At 41.9% G+C, this 10705-nt stretch overlaps 1 long non-coding RNA gene across 2 annotated transcripts; it reads right to left on the bottom strand.

The window, feature by feature from the left end:
* Positions 1 to 7431: 7431 nt before the first annotated feature.
* LOC148804283 (uncharacterized) lies at positions 7432 to 10296 on the bottom strand. 2 transcript variants are annotated; one of them, XR_016068595.1, is made up of 5 exons: positions 10113 to 10296; positions 8204 to 8357; positions 7952 to 8060; positions 7778 to 7848; positions 7432 to 7632 (listed from the first exon to the last, which is right to left on the bottom strand). It is a non-coding gene; the product is annotated as an uncharacterized LOC148804283 (long non-coding RNA). The 2 variants fall into 2 exon arrangements; XR_016068596.1 differs by having other exon boundaries at positions 10117 to 10296.
* Positions 10297 to 10705: the final 409 nt, after the last annotated feature.

Genomic DNA, 10705 nt, shown 5'->3' with positions numbered 1-10705 from the left:
TCGAGCTCGTCAGAAGATGTGACAAGTGCCAGAAGCACGCCAACATCCACCACCAACTTGCCGTCGACCTGAAGTATCTCACCAGTCCGTGGCCTTTCGCATAGTGGGGGATCGATATACTCGGACCATTTCCGCCAGTGACAGGGCAGAGGAGGTTCTTAGTGGTGGCAGTTGATTATTTTACTAAGTGGGTAGAAGTTGAACCTCTCACAACGATCACAACGCGGAACGTGCAGAACTTCTTCTGGAAGAATATAGTGTGTCGTTTCGGACTACCCCGAGTACTAATCTCTGTCAATGGTAAGTAGTTCGAGGATATTAAATTCCAGAACTGGTGCAAAGATATGGGAATTCAACAAAACTTCACCTTGGTGGTGCACCCTTAAGCAAACGGCCAAGCAAAGCTCACGAACAGAGCCATTCTCCGCGGACTGAAGGCACGCCTCGACCGATCTAAGGGACTATGGATAGATGAGCTACCCAGTGTACTATAGGCTTATCGAACCACGGTAAAGACCACAATAGGCGAGACCCCCTTCAACCTCACTTATGGCACTGAAGCAGTTATCCTATCCGAGATCAAGGTTCCCACGCTACGTATAGAAGTGTACAACAACAAAACAAACGAATACGAGCTACGCACCAACCTCGACCTACTTGATGAGGTACGGGACCTCGCATACATTAGGACCGCGGCCTACCAGTAGAGAGTAGCTCGGTACTATAACGCCAGGGTCAAGAAGCGGAACCTTCACGTTGGAGATCTGGTTCTTCGTAAAGTTATGGTGCCTGAGCGCGGTGTTGGTAAGCTCGGGCCAAATTGGGAAGGACCCTACCGAGTAATGCGGGTGCTCGGGGAAGGAACGTATGAGCTCGAAACCTTAGAAGGGAAACAAGTACCTCGGACATGGAATATTGTCAACTTAAGGCAGTATTACCTGTAATCACCAAGCTGAGTGGACTACAAGTCGCTCTCCGAGCCTAAGGGCCAATGTGCCAAGCTAACAAAAGACCTCAGCACTATAAGACCCAGTCGCCGACGCCTCTTCAGCATGGGTGAACTCCAGAAGGGGGTGGATCATAGTCGCTCCCAGAGCCTAAGGGCCAATAGGCCGAGCTAACAAAAGACCTCGACACTATAAGACCTAGTCGCCTCTTTGGCATGGGCGAACTCTAAGAGAGTGGACTATAAGTCACTACCCCAGCCTAAGGGCTAAAACGCTGAGCTAACGAAGACCTCGGCACCGTATAAGACCTAACTGCTTCATCGGCATAGGCTAAGTATTAATACCAAAGGTGCAGATAGCTCGGGTGTGAATCCTGGGATGCATAGCCCGCCCCGATATACAAGTTGGACCCGTTAGGGACAACCGACTTAACTTCAATAACCCAGGTGTAGACAAGTCGGGCATACGCCTTACTATGTTGCTCACCTCGGTGTACATCATAAAATCACCCCTACTAAGTACGAGGAGACAGCTTGGGGTGACAATAGTCGAGAAACTCCACTTCGGGTACTTAGCTCTAACAGTTCGAGTGAAATAGTCACTTCGGAAAAAGAGTAAATCGCACAACACTTAGCAAAAAAAAAGAGAGGAACATTTCATTACTAGCTCTTATAAAAAAAAAAACGGGCCTAACAGCCCGGGAGCTACCCAGGAACAACCATTTCAAAGATTCATTCATTCAGAAGAAAAAAGAGCAACTGATCTCAAGGTCCCACCACCTCTACGTCCTCGTCGCTCTCCTCCAGGGAGTCGGGCTCCTCCTCCTCTGCAGTGTCCGTCGTCTCTGGGGCCAGGTCCTTTATTGTCACGCCTTCAAGGTTAAGGCTGGAGAACTTCTTTCGGACCAGCCATCGGCAAGGCCAGAGAACTTCTTCCTCGACCTGGAAGTCATGGAACTACTGGGACTCTTTAAAGTCCTCCACCACGGCGTCGAAGTTTCGGGTTCGCTCGTGGACCATGGACTCAAAGCTCTGGACCTGCTGACGAAGAAGCTCCCTCTCCGCCGTCACCCTCAAAGACTTCTCCCTGTAACGGGCACTCTCCTCAGACAATCGGGATATCCACGCTTCCTGGTACTTAACGAGCATCTCCTGGGCCTCACTCCCCTTCTGAGCCTGGAGGACCTCACCCTGGGCCTGGTCGAGCTCGCGTTGTAGCCTCCGCACTTCCGACCTCTGATTGGTGGCGTCTTGGGAGTGAATAGCAGTCTGACAGGCCATGGCATTGATGGCAGAGTTCATATGCCAATAGAAAGCCGATGTAAGTAAAAAAAGGGGGGGAGAAAAAGGGAAGAAGTAGGCACTTACCACCATGCAGTGAGCTGAGGTCAGCTTGAAGAGCTGCCTAGGGTGCATCCTGGCCCAGTCCATGATCTCCTCACGACTGACCACTTGCCGGCTCCACCGCGAGGCCACGAGGAAGTTGGTGATGCTTTCATCCCTCCCCTCGGTAGGGAACTGCTGGAAGACAGTGGGTCGGACTGCAAGGCCGGAGGGTACTGCTCTTGGGGTGGGACCTCTTCTTCTTCACTGCCTCCCATGGCTACTCCCTCGAACGGCACAGGTGGGACCTCCGACGATGGAACGAAGGCTGGGTTCGCAGCCTCGAACTCGGTGGCCCTAGAAGTGGACACTTGGTCGAGGCGCGACCTCTTCACCCTACGCTTCTAGTTGCTCGACAACAGGTGACGTGCATCCACACCAGACATGTTGGCTGCAAGAATCACAAGGCATTAGTCCAGCTCGCAAAAAAAAGAAAAAAAAAAGAAAAAAGAGAAGGCGACCTAAAGGTAACCTACCGGGGCTCAGTCCGGCCTACACGAGCTTGTCTTTAGCCAAGTAATCCAAACAAAGAAAGCCAACCCCCGCCCAGGACTGCAGCATTTCCCGAACCCTTGGGTCCAAAGTAACTTCCGGATCCTAAATAGTGGCCCTCCAGTGGGTTGGAAAAGGCCACCCCTCGGGGTTGCAAACTACAAAATAACACCGCTTCTAGGTTGGGATCCTGTTAGGCAGCTCGTGGAGGAGTTTGAAGCCAGGATGGGGGGAAAAGTAATAAGAGCGCCTTTCTGGAGGGGCTCCGGGGGAGGCGTTCTTGATTGACAAAATAGAGGCGAAGCTGTCGAGGGAAAGAGGAAGACAATACTCAAAAAAAAAAAGAAATTGTCCCGACCACATTCCGGATTGAGTTCGGGTGGAGTTGGTCTATGGTGACATTGAAGTGGGAAAGAACCTCCACTATCAGAGGGTGTAGAGGGAGTCGGAGACCAGCCACGAGCTGCTCCTCAAAAATCACGATCTCGTCGTTATCGTGTTCCCAGGGATAGTTGCCGGATGAGAGGTTGTAAATAAGATCCCTGGGGACGTTGTAATGAAAGAATAGGGCCTGAAGTCTCTCTAGAGACATGGAGGAAGGGCTGAAGCTATCCGGCTCCTGACCCCGGGAAGTGGAAGCCAAGTTACTGGAGGCTTCCCGAGCTTCCAAGGACCGCCCTTCGGGGAAACCCCAAGCTCCCCCCGAGCTCGAGGGGACCTCGTCCTGGTTACTGCCCACGAGTACCCAGACATTATTGGACAAGACAGGGGACTCACCAGAAAAAATGAACTGGAAAAGCGATGCGAACGGGGAGAGCTCAAATAAACAAGGTGAAGGCGCGACCTCAAAACCGAAAGCAAGGCAAGTTGGCGTAAAAAAAATGAGGCCTGGGGCCCTCCTATTTATAGACACTATGCCCAAAAGCCAACGACTCCGATTAAAGAAAATCCAACGTCTCACAATAAAGATGGCCGCGCGTCTTCCGAAACTAAAGGCAGCTTAGCACATTTTTTGGTGCCTGAAAAACCTGAAAACCACACGCGGTCGGTCAAAGTAATTTGAATTGTGGGTCAAATCCACCCGTCATTTCATGAACTCCCCACGCTAGAGCAAGACCCTTAACCCGAGGAGTGAGGGGCAATTGATGGAGGGTGATTTGACCCGACCTCCTAACCAGGGGACACGTGGATATGACTCGACGTAAATGACAGCTCAACATGACAGCTTGGCCACAACTCGGAGTAATGAACTCGTTGAAACCCCAGTAGGACTGCTTGCCACAAAACAGCTCGCTACAAAACGGCTTGTTGCAAGGCAGCTCGCTATTGGAGCTCGCTACAAAGGAGCTCGTTATTGAGCAACCCAGAGTTTTTGGGAAACTCCTTATCCGACAAGACCGTGCCTATCAGACTGCTCCTACGTCTCTTGTCTGGCGGCAAAGCACCTGCCAGTTCAGAGGACTGTGCCCACGTCTCACGTCAGGCGGCGGCGTGCACGCCAGTTCTGCATAACGTCTCTCAACTGACAGGACCGTACTCTACGACAGTTACCTGCATCAATCGAAACAGCCTGGCGAGTAACAGCTGTAGCAGAGAATTAGAGGCGGTTACACCCGATTTGACAGAGCATCAGTATATAAGTACTCCAACTTCCTAGGAAAAGGGTAATAAAAAATCGCGCATCTTCACTCTTAGCATTTATTCCTTCGGAACTCTCTCAGTTTTCTGCCGAGTTCTAACTTAAGCATCGGAGTGTTCCCACCGGGCGAGCTCCCCGGGAATCGTTTACCTTCTTCATTGCAGATACCTCGTCCAGTGCCAGTTAGGAACATAGCCCCTGCCAGTTAGGAGTGACCGGATCGCGCTACATCAATATGCATTGTATATGTATGAAACTATAGTATAGTATTATACATCTTTTTGAGTGATATATATGTATGAAACTATAGTCATATATATATATATATATATGTGTGTGTGTGTATTAATATCTTAATTTTGAAAGCAAACGTTTTATTACATAAGGACATTTCTAAAGCAACTGTGACTTTGTCCACATAAATATATGACAATTAAGTAACTCAAACTCAACCCAACCATAAAGCCAATATAAAATAATTAGGTTGAGGTCAGATCAATGTTTTCAATCGTCATTGACTTGGATTGTCGGACCATTCAGCTCAAGAACTGTTTAGGCAATTGGTTCCGTTTCAATCTAAATTAACTTAATCCTTGGTCAAAAACTGTTGATTTGATCAACAACCCACTAACCCGAACAATCAAACTATCAACCTGCTTAATGGTTTTTAACTATTTTTTTATTTTTTTAAGTTAGAATAGAATGTCTATTTAAACGAGACAGTCGAACTATTGACCCAAAATTATTAATGGCCAGAACAGTTCCAATTCCAAGTCAATTTTTAAAACCTTTGATCAGGTTCAACAACTACCCCGGATTGGTTTTTCTCTTTTTAGTGAAATTAGAAATTGTGCTACCCCCCCCCCCCCCTCCCCACTGGGTTAGGGTTAACCAGAATATGACCTAGCCTAACCCTATGTGCAGCCATATTAATTCTAATTTTGCTACTATTGTTGTGAGATATACAAATTTCTCACCGCGAGGTTGTACTCTTATACCAAACAATGACCTGTTATTTATTTATTAATATTCAAGTAACAGCATCCAGCATTTAGTTGCAAAGACAGTTTTGTCATTCGAAAATAGTGATGTCATTAAATAATGCATTCAATATTGTGTGTGTAGATATATTAAATAGTGGTGTTTGATGCATTTTTCAGTTTCTCGAAAGCTTATAAGATCAAAGAATGGTCTTTTCTATTTGGTATCATGTAGACCAAAAAACCCAAAAAGGAGGAGTGTATGAAAAGATAAGAAAAACCCAAAAAATCGGAATAAGATTTTTTATTTAACCCAGTGAATCATGATGCAAACCAAACAATCTTGATCTTTGACAAAACCTCAAAAGCTTAGTGTATCTTCTTATCGATTGAGCTGTTGGAAAAATCTTTTCTTAAAAAGACTATCCAAACAGTTTTTGTTCTAAAACGAGGGCATATTTATAAATACAAAGCTCAATCTACATCTCCAAGCATTTATTCCCCTGCAGTGGTCCTGTTACAAGTTAGATGAAGGTTGTAAACTTGTAGTCATACCCGGATCTGTATTCTCTTTTAATGGCGTAAGTGCGTAACAACCAACCACACCGAGTGAGGGCGAATGGTCTACAGTTGTACTTGTTTTATTACTCCACAACAGTTCCATACATGAACACGATGCACCATGCACCATCAATCACCGACAGACTTGTTGAGAAAGGATGCAGTATGATATGGTTTTATGGTGTAACTCAGACGGCCCAAGTAACTAAGGTCATTGTCGTCCTTTGGTGACCGAAGTCCGAAGAGATTTTGTTGTCTTGCCAAAACACAAGCGACGCTAGATACGTGAGAAAGCTACTTTACTTGAATTTAACATTTTTTTGAGAAAAAAAATACAAAAGAACATAAGGTCTCAGGCTGGTTGTAATGTAATGAGCAACGTTTTAAAAAACAACACGGAAACGGAACTGTTATCGGCACTGGTTTTTGGGTTAATGGGTCGACCATCTGGTTTGAATGGATGATTCGTTTTGATAATAAAATTTAAAAAATTAAAAAATAAAAAACAGTCAAAATTATTGAATGGGTCGACGGGTCGACAGTTTGATCGCCCGAGTCAACGGTTTATTGATTTTTTCAACGGTTTTTTTTCAGATTCCAGGTTTTGGGTAAAACGGAACCGGTTGCCTGGATGGTCCTGGGCCAAACAGTCCGACCGTCCAAGCCAACATCGGTTCAAAAACGTTGGTAATGAGAATCAATTTCATAGTTTTATGGTTTTAAAGAATGAGTTATGAATTAGGGGTCTATCTGATTTAGTAGGCATAACAAAGTAAACACGTTAAATAAGTATTTGATAAATATTTTGACAATTGTCAAAAGTGAGTATTAATCCTTTTCAAAGATAGATTGGAGATATTTTAAGGGATAGATGTTAAAACAATTTCTAGGTGCTCATTTACCATGCTTACAACGTTATGCCTATCTGATCCAAACCGTTACGCTACAAGAAAAACAATCAAAGCCGGCAGATCAAAGACTGCCAGCTTAGGCCTTTGGATCTAAAGCCGTCTAAGCAAGTGCCGCCTTAGGTCAGGACCACCGCTTAGATAAGAAAGACCGCCGCCTTTGATGATTGGTCCGAATTGGTTTGAGTATCTCTAAAGCGATGGTTCTGCCTTATATTACATAACCCTCTTAGACGGCGTTCGGAACCGCCACCTTAGATTTTTATGACCACCGCCTTTGGTTCTGCCAAACATCTTCCCACATTTTAGCTTTATGACCGCCAGCTTAGACCCTGTTGTTTCTTTTTCTATATACCTTTCGTACGTGCAATTTTATTGATTTGTTACTTTAATACTTGCTTAATGCAAATTCTATAACAATAATACATAGAACTTAAACATGTAGAAAAATGCAATTTAAAACAAAATTTATTAATTTCACAATTAATTATTATAATATCCAAAACAAATTGTTCAAATAGAAAAGATTAAAAAAAAATCAAATTCTCGATAATACAATGCCCATTTTCTATGTAATCATAGAAGATGAGGTTTCCATGTAGGAAGTGAATATACAACCATGCAAGTTTCAAACTCTCTGAAGTTGTGTTGATATTGAGTGTTAAAGCGCTTAATGGGTGTGAATAGCCATGCCCATGAGCAATACGACAAGTGTTGGAGGACCTGAAATGAAAGGGAACAAAATCAAATAAGTCTTTGATGAGGGGGGAGGGGGTAAAACTAAGTAGAACACAAGTAATATCTTTGAAGTAGACCTGAATGCAGAATGCTAATCCCAATATATTGTTAGTGCTTCTCTTTAACATACCATATATGCATAGAAAAAAGTTCTTGGGATTACAGTAACAATCTGAGATTTCGTGAATTCAACCTCTACAGCTGTGTAAGAAAAGCACAAAGATAAACATTATTCTGCACATTAAATGATATGCGTAGAGTTCATTAAAAGTTGGCAAACATAGTGCTTCAAGTAACAAGTTACCTTACACAGAAATAGAAGGGCTGAGAAATCTTAAGAAAGCTTGCCCCATGGTCACTTCAAGAATTCATAAACTGGATTATGATGATTCTACATCCACGCTAAAATCAACCTACAAAAGAAAAGAAAAGAAATTATTAACCCAAATAAAAACATGATTCCACAAAACCTCTATATTAGAATGCATGAAACCATCAGGAAATCAAATGAAATGTATATAAGGAATGAATCTGAGCATAAAGCCATAAACCAAACCTGCCATTGACTCTTTTAAAGCAAAATGAAGAGATTGGGGAGCACAGAGCACGGAGCTGGAATGAAAACATCAGAAGAAGATACAAGGCTGTAGTTGTAATAGATTAGGCGATATCTCTGATTGCAACAATGTTATGGTTGGGAGTCACGGCCACTGTCATCATCCCATAAAAGGTTAAGTATAACAATGCTATGTACATGAAGAAGAGATACCAAAAAAGTATGGTCACTGTCCATTCAAAGCCAATCATCGAATACACTATAACTCCATATATTAAAGTCTTCAAGAAGATATTAAAGGCTACTCTTCCTTGTTTTGATTTGTTTTCTTTTTCGTGTCATTTCCAAAGAAACCTACTTACATGGCTCCAATTGTTCAAGGAACTCATTCACTACTTTTGCATTTTGCCCATACATCAAAGGTGAGATCCAATAACTCCATATTCACCATTTCTTCAAATCCAAAACTCCACATTCAAGCTATTTGGTATACAATCATAATCGAAATGGTTTATTCCCCTACCTGTCTACTTCAGATGAAAATCGGATTCCAAATTGGAATCAGTTGGAATGGTTTCTAAATCCCAAGGGACGGAAAAGGAATAGCCATTTCCTTCAAATAGGGGAATCCCATTCTATCAAAATTCAAAAATGAGAATGGGATTCAGATTCTACCCAACCGTTTTAGTTGGGTTTCAATTTCAGACCCCTATTTCCGTAAATCAAGGCCATGTTTGGTTCAATCCTCATTCTTTCTCATTTTCATCCAAGATGAAATTCTAAGATGGAAAAAGAAAATGAGTAAAAATGGGAAGAATGAGAAAATATTGCTACGAAACAAACACTTTTTTCCTAAAAAATGATTTTTTTTACAGCAAGAACGAGACTGAAATTTGTAACCTGTTTGGTTACAATTTCATTCTCATTCATTTTTTTTTATTAATCAAAATAATAACATATATAGGTATACATACAACTAAGGGTGTCAATGGACCGAGTTTGGGTTGAAACCAATCTAAATCAAAATGAATTTGAACAGATTGGACGGTCCAGACATTGAATTGGATCAGTCCAAAATGATCCAAAATATTCATTGGATTGGATTGGGCCAGGTCCATTATAATGGACTCACATTGAACTAGATCGGATTGGACCAAATCCAGTCCAATTGATACCCCTACATATAAAACTCGATGACAAATATATCATGGAATCATGTGGGCCCCACATCAATAACACAATATGAAAAAGGACAAAAAAACTTGAAAAGATTTTGTAGTTTGTTGCATTAAAAATATATATAAAAAATGAAAAGAAGCAATATATAACATCAAAATTATTTACTTTTCATAATTTTGAAGGGGTTGGATTGAAGATTTTCATAATTTCATAATTTTCGGTTTGGATTGAAGGGGTCAGGTAATTTCATAAGTTCTCTCTCTCTGTCCAAAATTATTTACTTTCACTGCTAAAGCAAACTAATTTCTCATCACATTTCCTTCTTCCCTCATTTTGATCAATTTCAGAACCATTGAAAGTCTGATACTCGGTTATGGTAAGCGAAGGCTAACTTGTTTCCCTGGTGGTCCTAAGTTGATCATGGATGTGGTGAGTTAACTCATCATCTATATATCATTCAACCATGTAACTGATGCATCTATTCATTAATACATATAAGTGCATATTCAATGCCATTGATGTATATGCTAATATGCATTTTCCATCAATGCATATATATGCATCCATACATGTATATGTAATAAGAAATACTTTTGATATTAAAGCTGGAAGCAATGACAGATTCCTGGAGATATGGTGGCGAATAGAAAAAATAACTACAAAGTATCTCTAATATTCTGAATGAAATCCATCCTTCTTACACCTATAATTTCCAAAAGATAAATCTTACTTACGGACTATGGGAACACCAAGCTAACAATCCTGGCTTTATACTCTCTTCCATGCAGCTAGCCAGCAAGCTTACATTATTCTCTCAAATCTTCATGGAGTTTTTCTCCCTGATCATCATCAAATCCTATTGAGTTAGGAGTGGGTAATTTGCATCCTGTGGTTTAGATTTAGAAAACAATGAGAATGACAATCTAATCCTCTGGATGCAGGTTACCTCTTCCTCACCAACACTTAATATATAGTGCCATGCATAAATGCACGTGTATTGGTATTGATGAAGTAGGTGAGAGCTCATGTGAATGGTGGGTCCCTGACAAGCAACATGCCAATATTGCTTGTTATCTTCAAAGTTAGCATTTTAATTTTAAGATTTCAAGTAGTAGGTTGAATTTTCTACTTATGACACTAAAAAAGTACCATATTTTTATTCTCAAATATTCATTCTTTTTTGTTAATTTAGCACTTAATTGGACTTATTACTCTTATATTTCGATTCAGGGCAAGTAAGAAGGCAATTGGAAGAAAATAAGGCAAATCGGATGATTTGGCACAGTTTCGGCATCATTCAGTAATCTGTGAATAACTCTCAAT

Source organism: Nelumbo nucifera, chromosome 1, assembly GCF_055504915.1.
Source record: "Nelumbo nucifera cultivar China Antique chromosome 1, China Antique-T2T, whole genome shotgun sequence".
In the NCBI taxonomy this organism is placed as follows: Eukaryota; Viridiplantae; Streptophyta; class Magnoliopsida; order Proteales; family Nelumbonaceae; genus Nelumbo; species Nelumbo nucifera.
This window is presented reverse-complemented; position numbering and strand designations above follow the sequence as displayed.